Source organism: Pempheris klunzingeri, chromosome 23 (genome assembly GCF_042242105.1).
Source record: "Pempheris klunzingeri isolate RE-2024b chromosome 23, fPemKlu1.hap1, whole genome shotgun sequence".
In the NCBI taxonomy this organism is placed as follows: Eukaryota; Metazoa; Chordata; class Actinopteri; order Acropomatiformes; family Pempheridae; genus Pempheris; species Pempheris klunzingeri.
In genome coordinates, this window is record NC_092034.1 from 4,195,805 (window position 1) to 4,217,060 (window position 21,256).

Below are 21,256 nucleotides of genomic sequence, written 5' to 3' on the forward strand. Positions count from 1 at the left end.
GTAAAGCAGGAAGCAGCTGTCTTTGAACCTGCACATTTAGAACCAGAAAGGAATAACTAACGAGGCAGCCAGGCTGATTTTGTGTCTCTCAAAAGCAAACTGAGGTAATGTACTCTGCCTGAGGAGTGATATGTATTGATGACAGAGAGAAGAGTGGTTGACTGTCTTTTTGCAGTGCATTACACATAAATATCCACTGAATGTTCTTTGTGGAGAAGAAAAGGTTGATCTTTTCCATTGAGCACTGACACTTAAGCAGCAGATTTAATCTACTCACCATTTTCAAATTCCAGTTGCACATGATTTGAAAAATGCCAGAGCCTGATACGAATCTCATCCATTTCTTGGATTTTCATCTTGCTTGTTTAAGTGCAGAGAGAGGCAGCAAGGAAGAGATAAGGAGAGGGAAAGAGAGAGGAGAAAACAGGTTGGGGACTCACTTAGTCATTTTACTGTAGGGCAAGTCCAAACTTGGCCTTGTGTAAGGAGGGCTGACACACATACACACACACACACACACACACACTGCTCGACCATGCATTCACATACGCACATCAAACAAATAGCTGCACACTAAGACAGAAATGCAAATATGCATTCGTCCCCACACACAATTACTCTCACACCCATACAGCAGGATTATTCATTTATTCAGAGATGGCTGACTCAGGTTGCAGAACTACTCCTGCACTGGTCCTGCCCACACTCCATTTAACACATCTGAAAGAGTTATTGGGTGTGTAAATGAGCAGAGCAGTCACCTTTTCAACAGACTGTGGACAATGTTTTACAGAGGAGGATGCACCACATTACGCACCGGCCCAGTCTGTAAACTTCGTTAGAGCCACATCGAAAACAAGTCACACATCACGTCAGCGCTTGTTCCTTAACTGCACATCCCAAATTATGACTGGTGCTTAAAGGCGTCAGTGTGCTGTAACACACACATACATCTTCCAGTTCACCTCCCACTGCTACTTGCAAAGAAAGCCAGGACGCTCTTGAATAATGTAGCACTCATATAGGTTCATATCAGGTTTATGTCAGATAAATACTACAACACCCTTGAGCCCCAGTTGATAACCTGTTTGACCCAAAATCCAAATTTAGATCTATTTGAGCTACAGATTGTATTACCTGCTTTCTGAAGAATATAGTCTTTCGTGTCTTCCCTCCATTACCAACACATGTTCGGTAGAAGAATTTAAGCTCGGATTGGATGTTTGTTCTAGAAACGTATCTTGGGAGTCCTAGTTAACCTCTATTTTTTAATGTACACCAGGCTTGTACCTTCATCTTTTTGTCAAAGAACCAGCTATTTTTTATCCACAGTTGTTAATCCGCTTGTTTGATGATTAAATCAAGAGTTTAGTGTTGATCCACACCTCAGAAGTGACTTACCTGGGAGTAAAATAACGCTGTATGCGAAAAATAAATGGCAATTTTACTTCCTGAACTGGGGACACTCCAAAATAGTTCCTCACACTTTGCAAATCTAGTGAGCAGCTGTGCAGAGGAGAAAAACTAGGTGGACAGAGTTTGTCTCTCTGACTCCCTTTCTCATTTTTCACACGATTACTTCTGTCACTTCTTGTGTGTACAGCCACGTGCTACACTGTGAATTCGGTCTGTAGAAAAGTACAAACTTTTTTTATTCCCACGTCATCAGATACCGCAACTTTCTCACACCCCTCGACGCACGAGGCACCCATCTTCAGCAATTTTAGGCTCTCGGAGCAACTCATTTCTCATTTCCAGGCCATCAAATACTAATGCCCCTTAAGCATCTGTAGGAGACACCTCAGCCCTTCACCTTGCTGCAGTCTTACACTACAGACGCTCCAGGCTGCCTTGTTCATAGTTATCAAATGTCACGCGACATGTGACATAGTGATGATGGGCTTTGACCTTTTGGCCACACAACATACAACGTGAACAGGGTCTTTTTAAGCATGCTGGTGCCTTAACACTAGAATTGGCATGATATCAAATTGTATGTTTATGATTTGAAATCTCATCATAATAGCACAGCTTTGAGGAAAATTAAGCTCTGTCTAATTTCTATTGTTCTTAATTGCTTTTCTTTATCTAAAATGTAACCTTGGTTGTTAACTCCCACAGCAGAAGTGAATTTCTCAAATCAGGACATCAGTTTATAGTATTTTCTGCTTCATATGTCATTCAGTTGATTTTATTCAACGTTACAATAGCCAGTCTGTGAGTTCCCACTGTGGGTGGTCCAGTGGGAAATTAAGGCCCAAGTCTGACAGTGTTCATGTTACTGTTCAAGGCTGCAAAGCACAACAAAGACAGACCTGATCGGTCCAAAACATTTCCCATCCTCTCACCCTTGGCTCTGTCTCTTCCACTTGATGTTTTGTTAGCTGAGGACATGGCAAGGGAAATATAACGAAGGGAAGGGGAGACGGAGAGGGCAGGGTCTATCGATCTGGCTCTACAGACACTAGTGGGATGAAAGTCAAAGTAAGAGAAGCGGGAGTCAAGATGCATCTTAAACTCTGTTTTTGTCCTCCATGATTAAATCAGACGTAGAAGTCCCATATTTGTTCCCTCTTTCTACCTTCTATTGTTTGCAATTTCTTCTAATTTGTCAGATTTTTCTCAAACTTTAAGGGGAACTTTGGCTCAGTTGTCTCTGACCTAGTTTGAGTTGCAGGCAGGGTTGGGCTCTGACAAACAGTTCCAGTTCAAAGCTGGTATTACCTGGATTTGTTGAGCTCTTAGTGTAACAAATCCTTTCTCTAATCTTTCACCTCCTCTCTTTTTTATTAGCAAACACTAATGCATGAATCATTCAGGCAGTCATTTACTTAAATAGAGAACAAGACCAAAAAATGAGTTTTGGTTATTTGAATATTGGAGCTCTGAGAAGAATTTTTTTTTTTTTTGGTGTCAATCTAAAACGGGATGAGTTTAAAAGGATCGGATTAGAGAATTAGATTTGATTAAATGCCACTGAACCCTAAAGTTAATGTGAGGTTTCCTCTGTGGTATTAGGACTTCTAGGACTTCTTTTGAGCTCATACTATTAACAAATTTGCCACAGTTTAAGACAATGAGAATAAGATGTTTACTATTTTAATACATGGGCTCATTTTCTTTTGTTTTCTCCAACCAATGTGAATGAATGTATGAATGTAGCTAGATTGCTATACACTCCCAATCCTGTGTACTTCTACAGTCCTGCCTGATTGGTCAGCTGTTCATGTAAAGCAGGGAAACAACCATCAAATGGACACAAAATGTATCTGAAACGCTGAACAAATCACAGATGTGGATGGATTTAGAGGTTTTACACAAGTTTTCTCTGTTCTCAGTTAGATTTAAAATAAAGGTCTGTGCAAAGTCTTCCTGCACCCGTCAGCAGGTTTGTATTGTTTGAATTATTCTATTAGAATGTTTTTTTTCAGTCCTATTGTGCTTGAAGCTTCTATAATGCATTCGTTTGGGACTATTGAGCTGCGTATCAATGCACAGTTAGTGCTGTATTGAGTATTTATGGTCTGGGTAACTCTGGCTCAACCCTGCAGTGCCCACATTCATTATAGTGATGAAACATGTGCGACAATGTGGCTCAATGATGTGTTTTAATGATTTTGTGGCAATACGGAGCTTAACTGGCACAGAGGAATTAAATAAATGAATGTTTGAATCCCCATTCAATACTTGCTAATATAATCAATTCGTTGTTGGTTTGAATAAGAAAACTCACCAGCCTTATCATTTAAGCTAATTGTGGCTTGTTGATTGTAGAAAAGATTTGTGTTTGATAGTGCGTACCATGTAATTACAACATCTTTGTTTCGAATTTGACTCCATGACCTCACCCTCCGTGTCCCTGTCTCTCATGCCTGGTAACTAATAAATACAGCATGTCACGGTCATAAACACAGTGACACATTGGAGGCAGCATGTTTCTTGAGTCATTCGACTCTCGTCTCTCTCTCTCTCTCTCTCTCCCCCCTGCAACCTACTCATGTTTTACAGTTCCTTCGTTTGCTTTGACATTTTGTTTCTCTCTCTCTCTCTCTCACACGCATAAACACACACATGCACACAGCCACGCGGCGCTGAAGGTCCCCTCTGGGCAGATTAATTAGAGATGCTGTTTGGAAATGTAGACAAAGCTAAAACAATGTTGAACTTCACCTGACTGCAGCATGCAAAGCTTCTGTTTCTCTGACCACACACGTACACTCTGTCTGTGTAGGATTTCATATTGGTATGCAGAACCAGTAACCCTGGGAGAGTTATTCTGCCTCAGTCCATTAATGTACGTTATCTCTCCCATTCTGTTTATTTTCTATCACCGTTCTGTCTCTTCTCTCTGTTATGGACATTTTCTGTATCTCTTCAACTGCTTCTAAGTTTGTACATTTGCTGTAATCTTTCTGTATGCCTTCTGTCTCCCTCTCAGCCTCTCATTAGATTTGCAACCCAAATAAAAAAACAAAATGGGATGGAAAACACCCCCTCCACCCCCCCTCCCCTGCTCCTCCAGCCTCCATTTGCTCTTCTTTTCTCTCTTCACCTCATCCTTTTATGCTCCTGCCTTTTCCTCCGCCTCCTCTCGTCTCCCTGTCTCCCTCCTACGCCCCTCTCACCTCTTCAGCTGCTTCTGCTCTATCCTTTTTTTCCTCACAGCGAGAGCCACCATTTGAGTACGACGGAGGGAGAGAGAGGGAGAGAGAGAGAGAGAGAGAGAGAGAAAAAGAGATACAAAACAAAATAGAAAGTCTGCAGCACCTGCTCTTACAAAATGGCTGCAGACGTGACGGTAAAAAGTGGTTTTGGAAGTGCAGGTGACTTGTAACATCAGGATGTCAAATTGCTGCATTTGAGGGCCTGTTGTCGGTGGAGTGGAGACATCTGTTTAGAGGTGAAGCATGAATGAAAAGCACAACATCTTGGCATAAACACCCATTTTCTTTTTTTGTTTTATGCTCATAAATATGCTCTCTCCTCCTTTTTCTCCGTGATCTCGTCCCGTCTTTGGCTTTTTTTCTCCCTCTGCATCTCCTCATTTTTCTCTTCCTTCCTTCCTTCCTTCCTTCCACCTCCCCCTTGTCGCCTCCACTCCCTCTTGCTCTGCCTCTCTTTTCCGTCTCTCTGTGGCAATGACTACTGAATCAGTCAGAGACAGACGGTGCGTGGGGTCTCCCTGGAGGAGGGATAAAAACACTCACAAAGCGCACACATACAAACGCACGTATGCGCGAAGACATATGCCCGAGCACCAAAGCCCTCTGTCTCCCCAGCCATACGAACATGCACAGGAAGACGCACGCTGGGATGATTTTCACGCTGATAAATTCTGACAGTGTAATTTCCCTTATCTGTAATCTGCAGACACAAAGTCTCAAATAGCTTCTTCAAACATTGGTGAAGCCATGGGGACGCTCCAAGGAGATTAATGGAAAACTCACACACACACACACACATGTTCAGGAAAGCACACATGGGCACAGCTGCACACATGGACAGACACACACTGTGTGTGAAACACCATGCTTTTTAACTGCACTGCTGCTGATCTCCCTGTTAACAATAATCAGACGGCTCTTCTTCTCTTTTGATGTGTTTCTTTATAAGCATCCTTCTGGGGCTTCACTTTGATTTTGATTAACACTAACTGAACTCTGTGTGTGTTAGTGTGTAATCTCCTTTGCTGAGTGTTGAGGCCCCGTGTCACCAGATTAAAAGTCGACACATGGCAAAGAAACTGACATGGCTTAACAATTAAGATACTGTAAACACACATGTGCACTTCCAACTGTGATGTCAACAGCGCACATACGCTGAATCTTTTCAAGTCCACATTTCTAGACCGAATACACGTGTTCACATCTTCAACATGGTTGAAATCTCCAGGATTCTGTGGAGGGATTCTTCTGTCTGTAGTTTTCAGGGTCATGAATACACTCTCAGCCGTCCTGTTTCGAAGGTTGTTTCAAATCGTATCAAGAAGTGCGGTTTTGGTTCACCTGAATTTGGATGACACGCTCGGTGCATCCTTCCTGGCCCTCACCAATCCCATAATTCACTGCATGCCAGTTGGCTATTCAACAGAGCATTCTGGTGACACGTTTAAGCTCATAATGTCAGTAAATATCGCTGCTGTAATTTGCACTCAGGTGCTTATCTATCAAGGGCAAGTGTATCACCTTAACTGCATGATATAAAAAATATTAATGATATATTTAAAACACATTCACTGCAAAGTAAAAACAGTTTTATGTGAAGAAGACAAGCAATTTAATACTCTGATGGATCTGGACTCTGAACTCATCATCATTAAATCTTAGCTGTTTCCTTTTTTGGACGAATTGGCACTAATGTCCATGTGGTTGTCAGCAGAGCCGCCATTTTGGTTCAGGCTGAAATGTCTCAGCAGCTACCTGATGGACCGCCATGAATTTTGGTACCAATGTGTATGGTGGTATTTTGATGATCACCTGACTTTTCATTTAGTGCCACAACAGGTTGATGTTTGGGTGAAATGTCTGGACAACTATTTGATGGATTACTATGAAATAAGGTGCAGACATTCATATAGACAGCTCTGTATGTGTCATTATGGTCCTCACTTCTCATTAAAGTCGAGCTTTTTGCTACATTCTGTTGCTCATCTTGAATAGTTGATGTGTGATTATATCACCCGAGACAAATTGATTAGTCGAAAGAAAGAAATCTACAGGGACAGTCCTAATCTATTTCAATCCTCACAAAATGCCCTTATTAAATGGAACACAATTAGCTCCAGAGTGCAAAATGTGAAGCTTTCTCTGTCTGTGGCAGCCGGGCTGATGGCCATGGCATCACTCAAACAAAATTCTCAAAACTGTTTGACTGTTTGACAGACTGCTGATATGTTTATGTTGGCTTTGACATGGTTGGCTCACACATGCATCTCTCCTGGGAGGAACGATGGCTGAAATGAAATGACACTGTGTGATTTGAGATCATTGCTGAGGCTGTGAATTGATGATAAGACTAGAGCTCCACGAAAAAAAACACATTTCATGTGTTTACTAGATTACTAGACTCCAATCCCGTTCCACTTGGACACAAAAGATGAACCACAGCTTCAGGCACAACTGTTTGCTCGCTCGCTCTGGGAAGCGGAGAAGGCGACACGGGGAGGATGCAGCAATAAACACAAAAGGGCAGGCAATGCGGTGGAGAAATGACAGGGCAATTTTTTGGAGGAGGAAGACATGCTTACTGGAGGATGGAGTGAAGGGTGGGCCAAAGAAAAATTTAAGGACAGGGAGAGATTAATGGCAGAAAATGCCAGAAATTAGAATTGGGAGAATGGGAAGGAGGAGGCAGAGAGATTTAGAGGTGTCAAGCGTAAGAAAAAGTGACACCTAAATAAAAAAGAGATTAACGGATGAAGGACCGAAATGCAGGGAAGTAGAGAGGGGAAAGAAAAGGTGGGGGGAAGAAGAGGGAGGCATTAGGAGTGATTTAAAGATGTGTTTTCAGACTTCTTGCCAAACCTCTGGAGCCAAACTCCACCCAAAGTATAGAAAGAGGGATGAAGGCAGTGAAGGGGAGAGACAAAAAGAGTAGGATTAGACACATTCAGTGGATGGATGGATAGACTGGTACCTTAAAGTACATTCATACGTGTGCACAGATGTCGGAGATGGTTGAAGCAAAGACGAAGAGAGTTTTAATTTCTCTCAGCAAACCCCTGAGGGAACAGGAGAGGGCAAGTGAAGTCAAGAGGGATGAAATGCAAGAGATGGAAAAAAAAAAGGAATAAATCAATGATGCAGCAGAAGAGAAAGAATAGGAAAACCTGAAAGGAAAAGTGAGGGTTGAATTATCAAATGTTCAGGGCAAATACAGCAGTAATGACTCCAAGTTTCCTTTCATTCAGACATATCTTTATGTCCTGCATGACCTTTATTTAATATATTTCTCTCTTACTCACTTTTACTCTCTAACCATGCCTCTCTATTCCATTCTTGCTTTTTATTTCTAGATATAGCACACAAAGAATGGTGATGATAAAGAAGGAAGGCTCTGTTTTTATGTCCTATTGAGCATTGTTGTGTCCTCTTACTACTTGTTGATGCAGTGGTGCATTGTTCCCAAAAGAATCATTAAAGTTTAATCAGACTGCAGCTCTGTCAGTCCCAATTCTTCTTAGTTTAAAGCTAATTCAGACTGTTTTGCCGCAAGGAAGACTGGCTCTCCTCATTTGGGAGAGTTTGTGTCCCTAGAGGATCATCAAAACCTGTGGTTTTCAAATTATTTTCTGATTTATATCTTTCTCAGCCATTAAGCTGCTCGAACACCTCAAAAATTGGCCCATCTTCTTCTTTACATGTTATTTATCTGAGTGAATCTTGCTAATTTGAGTCTTGGCAGCCTTGACAATAGAAGAGTGTGGTTCAGGTATGGTTCAAGTTTAGTTTTCTCTGTCTCACAGCACAGTTTCCATCGAGACCGCAGTTGTAAGATGTAAAATGCCCACTCCAATGATATTAAAGCTCGTTACTGCAACAGATTCTCTGACGGCAGCCAAGCAAGTGAAGTCAAATTGTGGAGCTGCTCCAACTGAAAGACAGCTGACTGTTTTTTTTTTTGACATGGCGAGCATCCATCTGATCGTCCAACGGCCAGACTGGTGATCATCAGGGCAATCAATTAGGCAACCCCTCCCACCCCCACCACCTCCCTGGGGAGAACTGGCCTAATTCTAAAGTGAGTTGAGATCCCCTCATGTAGCCCGTCTTGCTATTTAGAAAATCTAGCCAAACGATTAGGTTCAGCTCCTAACTACATGTCTGACATGTTTTCTAGAGACGTACCCACCAGATCCCTGCTAGTCTCTTCTTCCAGAGGCCTAGTCTAAGACCTGGTGACAGCGAGGCCACATTTATTCATCATGGGCCCAAACTGTGGAATGACATTATTGGGGGACCTGATTTTCTTCTTGTTAAACTCTTATGCTTCTTTTAACATTTGTATTTTCAACTTTTTACTTTTTATTATGTTCAGCACTTGCATTTGATGTATGACTTGTGCCGCACAGATAAAATTTGACTAGACTCGATGCTGCCTATGTACAGACCAGCTCTGAATGGCTTCTAAGACCTCCTCTCCTTCAAATGGAGCCCTGATACAAAGGCAGTGCAGGACATTGTCTGCTGCTTGTAGAGCTTTGCTGCGGTTGAGTTTATTTTTTTTCTGCTTCAATCAGAGGGTTTGGGCACACATAAACTGATTATAGATCATTTTTATTTGTTACTTGTTATCCGCACACAGCCAGTGCTCATGTAGGAGACCTTTCCTTTCATTCTTTTCCACCCAATGTTCAGCCCTGGCTTTTAAGAAATCAGAAAGAAAACATTTTTGTTCGAAGCGACTGAATAAATACATGAAATGCATCTATACAGTGTCCGACTTGCCTGTTTAACTAATGCCCCTCTCCCTTTTTTCCCTCTCTCTCTCTCTCTCTTGCCCGCTGCTCTCTTCTTCATTTCATTTTCTCTCACACACATGCACGTGTACGCCCACATGTAGTACGCTCGAATGCTCTCTCTGTCATCAACTGGCTCACAGAAGTGCTTTGAATGCAATTTGAGTCGAGCAATCGCAGTCACATACACAACAGGGTTAAAAGGGTGGAACGAGGGTTTGAGAGAATATTTTCTGCATTGGTCAAGGCTCTGGCAGTTTGGCAGACGCTCACACACACACACACAGATGCTGGTTTGAAGGGTGTAACAGGCAGGTCTGACAGAGAGTATTATCTGCTCTGGTCAAGGCCCGGCAGCTTGACATGCAGGAATGCACACAGGCTCGCAAACAGCTTCTCACCACTAATGCAATGTGTTTTTTTCATTAGGACCCCAGTCATTGGAGACAATTACACGGGTCATCCTGGATTTTAATGGAGAAATAATGGAGTCGGAGGAAGGCGGGGAGAGATAGAGACAGTGAGGAGATAGAAGGGACTGAGATGAAGAGGAGAGGGGACGACAGCGAGAGAGAGGAATTATGGGCTCATATGAAATGTCTTTCACGGTCATGCTGCACGCCAATCAAAAAGTCAACAAAGGAGTGTGTGTGTGTGTGTCTGTGTGAGAGTTCCTGCAGATCCACATGCATGTGTTTATCACCCGTTTTAAATAGAATAAAAACTGGTTCCTAATCAAAATGAACAGATTGATTATCTTTGAGTTCTCATTTGCACATAGTAGTGGTATTGTAGCGGTTTATAATCTGCAGAAGCCATTAACTGAAGCATCTTACTCTCCTATAACTCAAAAAAGAGATAGAAAATGCCATTTTGCACTTTTTGAAAGGGAAGGCTTGCTAGCTACTTCTTTTTAGATGTGTTACCATGCATTTACACCTGAATTGACGTGCCTTTTTCCACATCCAGAAAGCAGATCCAGATGCAGATTGCACGCCAGGTGCAAATAAAGTACACCGCTAACGCTCATTAGAAGAAGCGATAGCGGAAAATGAGCACACTGCTGGCTATTTATGTCGAAGAGTGAAACATACAGATCAGCCACGGATAAGTGAATGATGCTGCAGGACTGTTGTTCTGTTTTTTTTGCTCTGGTTATCAGTCATCGGTCCTGACTACCGCTGCCGTCCAACACAGATGAGGAAACCTGCGTGTCCTCAAGGGGGTACTCTCTGAGCAATTACATTTTTACGTGTTCCTCTTTATATTGATATTCAGTGTTTATCCATGTCGAGGTTGTAGTCTTTGTAACATCCCTTGAAGCCAGGCCTGCGTCTTCATGTTATTTTCCACTATGATGAATAGGTTAACTTGCGTCTTTATTGACTCCACATACTCGGTGGCATCACTGACACAGGACGTCCTCAGGGAACAGTTACAGCAGTCGGGATATAAAATTGCTTTTGCTCTTTGATGCATTTTAATACTCGTTCTAACATGAAAATGGGCATTGAATATCACACACAAGCTCTTTTTTCCTTTTTTTTTTTTGAATAACTTCTTTTGAATGAAGAGTTTGTGACATGGAAAGAAAAAGAAAATCATTGAGCGTTTTCAAGATATCTGAAAGAACATTATGTATAGTGTTAGATGTTCATAAAGGACATTAACTTTGGATTTCATAAACATTTTGAGCTTTTGAATACTGATTCCTTTATCAGAAACGGTGGAAAACTAGTTTAAAGGCCTGGCGCATAATCATTGGGATGTGACTGTGCAAGATATACAGTATATACAGTATGATCAGGGATGGACTGTCTTCACACCAGCTCAGATATAACCAGCTCACCAATGCTTCAGGACTGTATGAGTGTAATTGCTCTTATTTTCACAGGAAGTAACAGGTCGTTAGCTGCTACTCCGAGCTCAGTCGCTAATGAAGCCCTTTCTATAGATTACTTTACTGTAAGTGCTTCATAGTCGTGTAGTTGTAAAACTTGAGTGGTTTTGCGAAGGCTCCTTTGCATTAAAGCTGTTTAATTGACAACGTAGCATTTCAGCGAAAGCTGGAAGCGCCTGTGGTGCTCGGTGAAATTGATTTGTTAGGTGATTGAATTGGAGTGGGTTCTCTACTACACCTGATCTTGTTGGACTTTAATCATGACTAAGCATTTTGATGAGAATTAGAACGTGTAAAGGCAATGTCCAGTATTGATTTGCTTTGTATTAAACGTGATTTCATTTTGCTGGGTAAACTGTTCATGGATGAAATCCTGAATGTTTTTTATGCTGTATTTGAGCTTCTCAGCAGGAAATGCTGATCTTTTAGGTTAACTAGGATATCAGTATTGATTACCAATAAAGCAAATAATATCCCTGCTTCTGTGTGTGTGTGTGTGTGTGTGTGTGTGTGTTTGCATGTGGTGGCCTTGTGTGTGGAAACAGTATTGATTGTGCATTGATGACTTAAACTACATATTTAGAGGAAAGTGGTCCCTGAAGAGAGAACATGCAATCAGCAGAAAGCTACTTGAGTGGAATAAAGGGTTTGCGTGACTGTGTGTGTGTGTGTGTGTGTGTGTGTGTGTGTGTGTGTGTGTGTGTGTGTGTGTGTGTGTGTGTGTGTGTGTGTGTGTGTGTGTGTGTGTTGGCTCCACTGTATATGGAGACTATTACTATTACACTGGAGCCTTGTGGGGAAAAAAGGGCTATCTCTTCAGTTCCAAATATATGAATTTATGATCAGTGAAGAAGTCTTTCTATTTCCTATAAGTGGGCAGTAAGGCATGCATTGTGTGTGTGTGTGTGTGTGTGTGTGTTGTGTGTTTTTCAGCCTCTCACTCTCTCCATCTCCTCTCAGCTGTCTGCTCTTGGCTACAATCTATCGTCTTCCCATCTGATGGTGCAGCATATCATTGCTAAATCCACCAAACTGTCTTCCTTTTCTTTTCTTCCCTTTGCTTTGCCTCTTTCTTTTGTGTTTCTCTCCAGCCTCTCCTTACTGAAAGTCCAATATATTCCTTTTCCACTGTGGTCACAGCGATGTTGCGGTCTGTGTGTCGTGTTCTTTTTTCCATCTTTCTCACTTACACGCAGGTAAAACAGAAAGATAACCCTCCGCTTGACCACAGCATCCAACAGTCTCACTGCGCCCCGAGTGTCATTTCTGTGTGTGTGTGTTTGTGTCTGATGCTCTGACAGTTGCTCTCTAACTTGGATCAACACTTCTGTTGCACATATTATGAATAGCTGTGACACAAGTGACTCTATACTGCACAGCATGACTTTATTGTCGATTTAATTGCTACTGCTGTCAGAGAGGTGTTACCTAGAGATGTAATTATGCACAAACATTCCCTTGCGACGCCTGGATGGTTTAATACCTTTCACAGTTTGTTCTGTATCATCTTTAATACTACTGATGTCATTTTTACTGAGCGCTGAGGACATGTTTTAGCAGTCATGGCTCTAAGGACTGTTTTTTTTTGTCCTCCACTTTGATCCTGACTGAAATGTCTCTCCAATTATTGTGTGGATTGCCATGAAATTTAGTACAGATGCTCATGGTTTCCAGAGGATGAATCCAAATGACTTTGGAGATCCCCTGTGCCTCAACCATGAGAATAACATTTCTGATGTCTCATTAATGATTGGATAGATTGCCATGAAATTTGGTGTAGACATCCAATAACTTTGATGATCCCCTGACATTTCATCTTTTGCCCAGGAGTGCCAATCAAATTTTAAACACGCCGTGATTGCATATAAAGTCATGCAATTTATCTTTCATAAACATGTAAAGACAAGAAGAAGAATAAGAAAGACTGGAGTCAAATAATGCAAAGAACTTGTGGCTTGTGTTTCGTTACAAACGTCAAGGTTAATTTTAATGTCATTCTCCAACACAGGGTTGCAAAACAAGAGGCAAGTTTTAGGCCTTTTTGTTACATAAGGAAATAACTAATTTATGGCGAAGTGCAGAGGAAGAGTTAAGGAGTTTTGCTGCCTGAGAAAAGAAACTGCTCTGCCGTCTGGTGGAATGACAGGTGATGCTTCTGTCTTACTTACAGCACTGTGAACAGGCTGCTGCAAGGGTTCAGTCAGAGGCTGAGCTGGACACAAACACACTCACAGAAAAAGCTTTACCGCCAGTTTGCTTGCAGCTAATTAAATGATATTGGCTGGTAAACTGCACATGGAGGAAGCTTTTCTGATCAACAGTCCTACAGTTACAAAAAATCCCAGAGCTAGCATGATGTTTGAAGACCTGTAAGTGTGAAAGAATGTATGTATGTAACACCTACAAATATTTTATTGGTTTGATTGAGTAAAAAAGAATAAGATGAAAGATTTTAAATGTGACGCCTTATCATCAAGTTCTCCCTGGTTTAAATTAGTTGTATCCTTTAATGATCTATGGGTTATTTATTTGTGTATGTGCCTTGTGTACATTGTCCCAAACACATGTAGTACTTGACTGTTGACTTGAATGAAGAAAACCCATATAGCACATGAGTTCGCTGAAAGCCACTGAAGTTAAAGAAGATTTTTTTTAATGTGATTCCCACAGGTTTAAGCACAGATCCACTGAAAATTACACTTGCACATCAAATGGTCGCCCACCAACACATAGATACAACAAACTGCCTGACTTTTCAATTCAGTCACTGCTTTCATTGGCATTCCCACCCAGTGATAAGGAAACCTTGAGGTAAAAGCAAATGCGATTTCAATGTGATTCATTGTGATGGATTACTTTTTCCTCGAGCAAGTCTCTCATTGAAGTAAAAGGAAACCAACAAAGCAAAGCAAAGCAAAAGTGTTACAAAACTGTGATGTTTTATAAAACATGCAAAAACACCAGAATGCCTCTTTAATTTCCTGAAAGCCGTATGCAGCACTAACATATTCAGGTTATCTATTATGCATTTGGGTTTCTATGATTAAATGATGTGATATATCATACATTAAACTTTAATTTTTCTCCCAGTGGGCACCAAGACTGCAGGATGAGTGTTTACTCCTCTGCAGCAAGTGTTTAGATTTGAGACTGATTAAATCTATATAATTTTCAAAAACAACATTTAATCTAGTTAGGTAATTTGCAGATTGAGAGCTTTCTATCCATGGAGGTGTTACATCAGAGCCTGTTGCTTTTTGAGATCTTATGTAACAGCTCTGAAGGCGTCAAAGCTTTTTAAAGATTGAGGAAAAGCTTGCGTTGCTCAGTGGAGAGCACACACGGTTTATTGTTAATTATTGTTTCCTCCCAGCTTCTTGATTAGTTCACGGCACACTCCATTCCCAAAAAGCACAACCTTGCCAACTCTGGTGGTAACAGGGGATCTAATTAGCAAATTAACAAACCTTTTTGATCAGACGTGTTTGGAGTAAACTTTTCAGTACCTAGGCACGTTACTGAGTGAGTGTTAAGCAGGGTGTGTATTTCCCCAAATAGGTAAAGGTTAAAAAGTTTGCCTGGAAATCTAGACTGAGAAATGCACTTGAGCGTGACAGTGTCACAGCAAAATATGTTATTCTTACTCATGCTATTCATTATATTGGCCACTTGTGGTGGTGCCTTCTTGCAATAGTAATGCCGGTCCAAGGTGGCTGCCCGGGGGGATCCCAGCTGGACTCGGTTTCAGTTTTGCCTTCAACAATTAACTGAAAAAAGAGAAAGAGAGCAAGAGAGTCGACGAAGCAGTGGGAATCGATATGTGTTGTTTTTGTGGAGGTCAATACAAATGTAGAGTTTTGCAGCCATATGGGACACACATGAATGCACAAGTTCAAGTTTTAGTGCTTTTGTTTTCTTTGTTCAGACAGACAAGCACACAGAGAAGTGAGTGTGTCTCAACAACTGTTGGATGGATTGCCACGAAATTCGGTACAGACATTAATTTTCCTCTCAGGATTAATTGTAATAACTTTGATAATCCCTTTACTTTTCATGTAGCACCACCGTTGGGCCAAGATGCCCAAAACTTATAACAAAATACTAGCACACATTATGATAGTCCCAGAATCCTCAGCTATACTTCCTTTATTTTTAATTTGCAAATGTTAGCATGCTAATGCTAAGATAGTGAACATGGCAGACATCATCATAATGCTTATGATGATGCCATCCGACCACTGAGACTCATTTCTTTCTTTGAGTGTCAAGTGATTAAGTAGCAAGCACACTCATAACAAAACATTCAACTCAAGGATGATGACGTGACAATAAAAACCGGCTCTGAGACAAAACCGAATGAAGCGCGTTATGGTTGCTGTGATGGATTACCTCGGTTTGTGGAGGGTGTTTATCGCGCTGAACAAGAATGGATGGGTTCTTCTGGCCGGGAGGAAAACGAGTTGAAAATGTAAAGGAGAGAAGCAATCTACACCACTGAAACAAGAGTACAGCACAGGCCTGAAAGTTTAGCCGGAGGCCAACACGGCCTGATTCATTTTACCCTGACAGCCAACTCTGTTTTTCAACTACAGCCTAGCCCAGTGGCAGAAGCCAATATTTCAACGTCAAAACCTTCTCTGTAGCTATACACAGATGCTGGTACATGATTCACATTGGTCTGATCTGCTGCTTAGGTATCAGCCAATCCATAATGAAACATTAATTAGCAGTAGGCTGGCCGTGAATGTGACAACATAAGGTAATGTAGCTCTCATCATTAGTTAGCCAACAACAACAGGGACGAAAAATAGGAATCTTTCTCAAAGACAAAATCATCAGTATGCTTTACAATTATTGAAATTTAAAGTAATGTAATGGTAACATTACATTTTTGATTGTAATGTGTACATTTTAGGCCTGAATCCACTTTGATGCATGTGCTCAGGTGCTGTTGGATTCAGCATGACTTGGCGAACTTAGATTAAGAGTAGACCTATTTCAGCTAACGTTGATATGCAGTCATACAGTAAACAATGCTAATACAATGCTGATGTTATGCAGATGTAACGTTTACCATGTTCACTAACTTAGTTTTGTGTGTTGGCTTGTGCTAAGTTTTTCTAAAAAGCACTGAACCCAAAGTACAGCTGCGGCTGGCGTTGTTCCTCAAAACCACAAATGTTTTCTCTGGGAACCTATGAATATACAATCCAGTCTGGATCAAAGAGGGGGACTGACACACATTATGAGTGATACCAGTCCTTCATTTAATATAGGTTATCATGCATGGCTTGCAGAGGAAAAGCTGACAGTTGTGTGGGGACTTGTGATGAATATTATCCTAGAAACGTCAAATTCAGGAGCTTTTTCATTCTTTTTCAGATGTTAAAACACGTCACACGTCGATCAGATGTCGTCTGAAGAACGTCTCTACAAGACGCACTTGAATGTAACAAAACACTGAGGCAGCTCATCCAAGGGGCCTTCTTCTGCATGTAGATGAAATCAGTACCTGGCAAGGGTGAGTACATCAGGACACACACACAGCTTATTCTTTTGAGGTAACATTAGTTTTTAGCACACACACACACACACACACCAGCACTCCTGCTCTCAGACGAATACACAGTAACCCTGCTCCTGAGAGCTCAGAGATGCTGTGGGCATATTTAGCACTGGCTACAGACAAGAAACATCAGCATTCAGTGTTGTGTAGCACCATATGTCCCTGAGCAGGAAAACTCCCACATGAGGGCATGTACAAACACACACACACACACATACAGGCACACAGATACACTTGGTAGAACACACTCACATATCCCCCCTCACACACACACACACTCAGATTCCCTAATTATCCCCCTCCAGCAGATGCTTAATTTCCCCTCTCTTCTCCTGTCTTTTTCACCTCTGTCTCCTCTCAGTCTCCCACTGCATCCAGTGGTGTCTATTTAAGGGGACTGTCTCACACACACACACACACACACACACACACACACACACACACACACACACTCTCTCCCTCTCCTCTCTCTCTCTGTTTGTTTGTCTTTCTCTCTCTATCACTGGAAGTTCCAGCTTCCAACTTTGACGACTGCACATTAATAAGCACTGTAGTTTGCTTGGTGTGGTGTCTGCTGATGTTCGATGAGTTCACTGCACAGTCTCAGGGCTTACTAACTGACATTTTTGGTGTCTGACACTCGAATGCACACACACTGACACTTTATTACCTCGCTGATAACAGTTACACTTACAGAGACACATTATCATTCCTTCGGAGCGTTTGTGGCCACCTGTTTTTGTTGTTCTTAGCTCTAGTTTTGGTCTCCAAAAAAAAATATCTGGCTCTCCATCTGCTAAATGCTTCACAGTGTTCACCAGGTAGTCGCTAACTAATGTCTGTGTGCCATACAGCAAATCTTTAGAGGTTATTCACTGCAAACAGCTGCCTGCTGCAGTGGAAAATGACACTATGAGAGCGGTGTGTAACGATGTGGAGACCTGCAGGATCAAGCGAGAATTCTCTGCAGGTTTATCTCTTCACGGTCATGTTGTTTTCATACATACTGATTGTTGCCACGTTACCATTAGTTCATTAAGGGGAGAGACTACAGGTGAATAGGACAAACGTTTTAACTAATGGGTATCATATGGAAATGAAATGTTATGTTCAGAAATGCAAATGTGATTAAATATGCACCAATTTGCATACATTTACCAAACACTGGATTAAGCCAGGTTCAAAATTCTTGTTTCATTTGAGTCAAATGTTTTTACAGAGGAAATTGTTTGTTTTTTTAACACTCCATTACGTTACATCCTCATTCACACAGGAGGAGACTTTTCTATGACACACATTCACACACTGAAACCATAGTTGATGGGTGACCTGCTCTGCCTCTGAGCCACAGGAGAAATCTAATTACGCAAGTAGACAAAGTTTAATAAACACTTAAATGTGTATTTTGGATTTTCCACTAGTCTGACAGAAGCCCAAAATCTCCAAATTGCCCAGTGCATGAAAAAAAACAATGTTTTTGCCAGAAGTGTCTCTGAGATCTATTTGTATTATTGACTCCTGTCTCATGACCGACTGTTAACCATTTCTTTTTAGCGGAGCACTTCATACTACAATGGAACAAGATTATAGAAAAGTGGATGATGCGTCACAACTAATATGATGGCTTTTTCCATTTTGGACACTTCTCTATTCCCTCAAAAGTCGGCACTGTGGAGATCATTTTCAATTGGTCAGTCGTGTAAATTCTGATGTCAGTGGCCGCCAAAGTAAAGCCTGATGTTAAATCTCCACATGGATTTACTTTGAATCCTCCCTCCCAAGAAAAAAACAAGAGCATAATTCATTTCACAAAGTGCAGACGAATGACATTTGCTTATGTTTAAATGACGAACCCTCCAGTGGCTGCAGGAATGATGACTCTTGTACATCGAAGTGTGACGTTGTTACAGAGCCAAAAAGTCTGCACAGGGGTGAGATCGGTGGAAGGATGGATCACCAAAACATCAGACTTTACCTCGGGAGATCGCTGGTCGTTTAACTTCCCTTTAACAGTCAGAGTTGTTTTCTTTTCACCTTTTAACCATGACTAAGTGTTTGTTGGTAACCGTGATGACCAAGGCATTGTTATACACTGTACAGTACTCCAGGAGCCTTGAAGCCAAGACGAGGGTTTAAACACTTAGTAAAGAAATGTCTTTATATTTTAACCTTTCTCTCCAGTCATCTTAGTCTTTTATAGAGGGATCTAGCTATATTTTGCTTTTTATCCTCCTCTTTTATAGTTTTGTATTTACCTTTATCATTGTCTAACAAATTAGTTCATCCGTTTGTCGTCTAACCCCACAGCTTCACCTAAAACCTTATAACCCTAAACTAAAAACCTTAGATAGCCCCTGAAGTAGTCAGACATCTCAATAAGACAGAAGAACAAGAGCACACACACACTCAGGTGCATGCACAGACTTTACAGGCATGTTTCTCAGGTGACGTTGAAGCCTGTCAGGGTTTCAAACGGTCATCTGGAAATTCCCTTTTTCCTTTCCTGTCCACCTCTGGCTACCTCTCGCTCTCTAGCTCTCACGTGATGATGAGACATCATGTACTGGGTCCATCTGGCTGTAATGACTATGCCCTTGTATTGATTCCACACACACACACACACACACACACACACACACACACACACAAACACGCATACGCACACATGTTATCTCTCAGGGAGGAGGAGAGAAAGGTCATGCCTTTCAAGTTAATTAGTCTCTCCAGCCTTCAGGTCTGGAGGAGCTTTCCTTTCCACTCCTTGCTTCACGTCTCCCCCCTCTATCTCCCTCCTTTCTCTCGACAGTATGCCACCAGACCTTGAAGGTCAGACCTCTTCTTAGCATGTGTTTATGTCCCGCTTCCTCCGTTTTCCTACTTGCATGTAAACAAAACGTACATGCACACGTAACCACACACAAACTTTGCTTGTATTCAAAATATCTTTGATCCTAAAGCCAGAATCAATTTGTTTTGTCGGCGCAGTGGAGCTAAGTTTAATTACTTCTTCATCGTACCTGACCGGGCAAAATGTGTGTGTTTGGGTGTGTTTGGCTGGAGGGATCAGCCATAATGAAGTGTGAATCTGTCAGATAAAAAAAGTATGTGAGTCAGTGAACCACCCCACGGGAAAAACACACAACTCTGAAAGAAATTACCTTTTTATGAGCGTGTTTCTTGAATATCTTCTTTTCTCTTTAAGCTGATTATTTACTTTCAGTATGTTTTGATGTCTTTGCACTTGTGGGGAGTGCAGAGGGAAGCTGAACTTGGATAAAACTTTCTGCCGGGTTTATTTAGTATTTACTTAATAAAGGCTGTGTTTGTTTTAGCCTCTTTAGGGACCATTCACTACGTGGTAACAGTTACAGCAGCACAGTATGACTTTTTAAGGCATGGATGGGGATTGAACCCATGATCTTTGGTTTACGAGACCAACGCCTTACCACTTGGCCACCACGCCACATTTGGTTATGAGTAAGCACCCATCGAGGTCGGGTCAAGGTTGTTATGTTAAGTAGATATATATTAATGTAATAAATTGATGGGGCTGGAAAATTAGGACCCTCTAGGGACCACACTTAAGGTAAATGTCATTAGTCCATGATAACAGGATATATTAGTGTGCACAATAAACTTATGTTTATATATTCCTGAGACGAGGACATTGTTGGTGCAGTATGATCTTTGAGGCATGGATGGGGATTGAACCCATGATCTTTGGTTTACGAGACCAACGCCTTACCACTTGGCCACCATGCCACGGATTGTTGTCCTCTCTCTCCTCCAGTTGCATTGAACTGACGTGATCGCTGTTCGCCAAGGTAAACTTGTGCACGTCAGCTTGTAGCATCTGAAGATGAAGGAAATGCTGTTAATTACCTCGCAGCAACATTCTTTACATCAAGTCCATTTAAAGTGATTTTTGAAGATGTATTTTTCTTATTACAGCAGAGATCAGGAAAGTGTTGCCCATATTTCACATATTATTGTAGTCGTATCTTAGTCCTTGGTTGTCAATGGCACCTCGTAGTCTTGATCTCACTGCAATACATTTTCCTGTTGCCAGGTAACAGAGAATTTTTGCTTTTTTGCGAGCAAAAAAAACTTTTCAATTATGGTTGAAATATGAATGAAGATATATTTATCCTCCCTGTACGGTTCATTTCATTTCATCTCTTCTCTCTCTGTCTCTGCCTCAGCTTGTTTTGGCCCTTATGGTACCAAAGCGACAGCATCATGGTAATCAAGAAGCCAATTCAATCAGTTAGCACAGGCACTCTTCAGTCCTCTTCACTCACTCAGCTTGATTATGATTTACAACACTTGAGAG

At 41.4% G+C, this 21,256-nt stretch overlaps 2 non-coding genes across 2 annotated transcripts; both read right to left on the bottom strand.

The window, feature by feature from the left end:
• Positions 1 to 20,314: 20,314 nt before the first annotated feature.
• trnat-cgu (transfer RNA threonine (anticodon CGU)) lies at positions 20,315 to 20,386 on the bottom strand. The gene has a single exon. It is a non-coding gene; the product is annotated as a tRNA-Thr (tRNA).
• A 227-nt stretch (positions 20,387 to 20,613) lies between these two features.
• On the bottom strand, positions 20,614 to 20,685 carry trnat-cgu (transfer RNA threonine (anticodon CGU)). Its single transcript has one exon. It is a non-coding gene; the product is annotated as a tRNA-Thr (tRNA).
• Between the last annotated feature and the right edge of the window lie 571 nt (positions 20,686 to 21,256).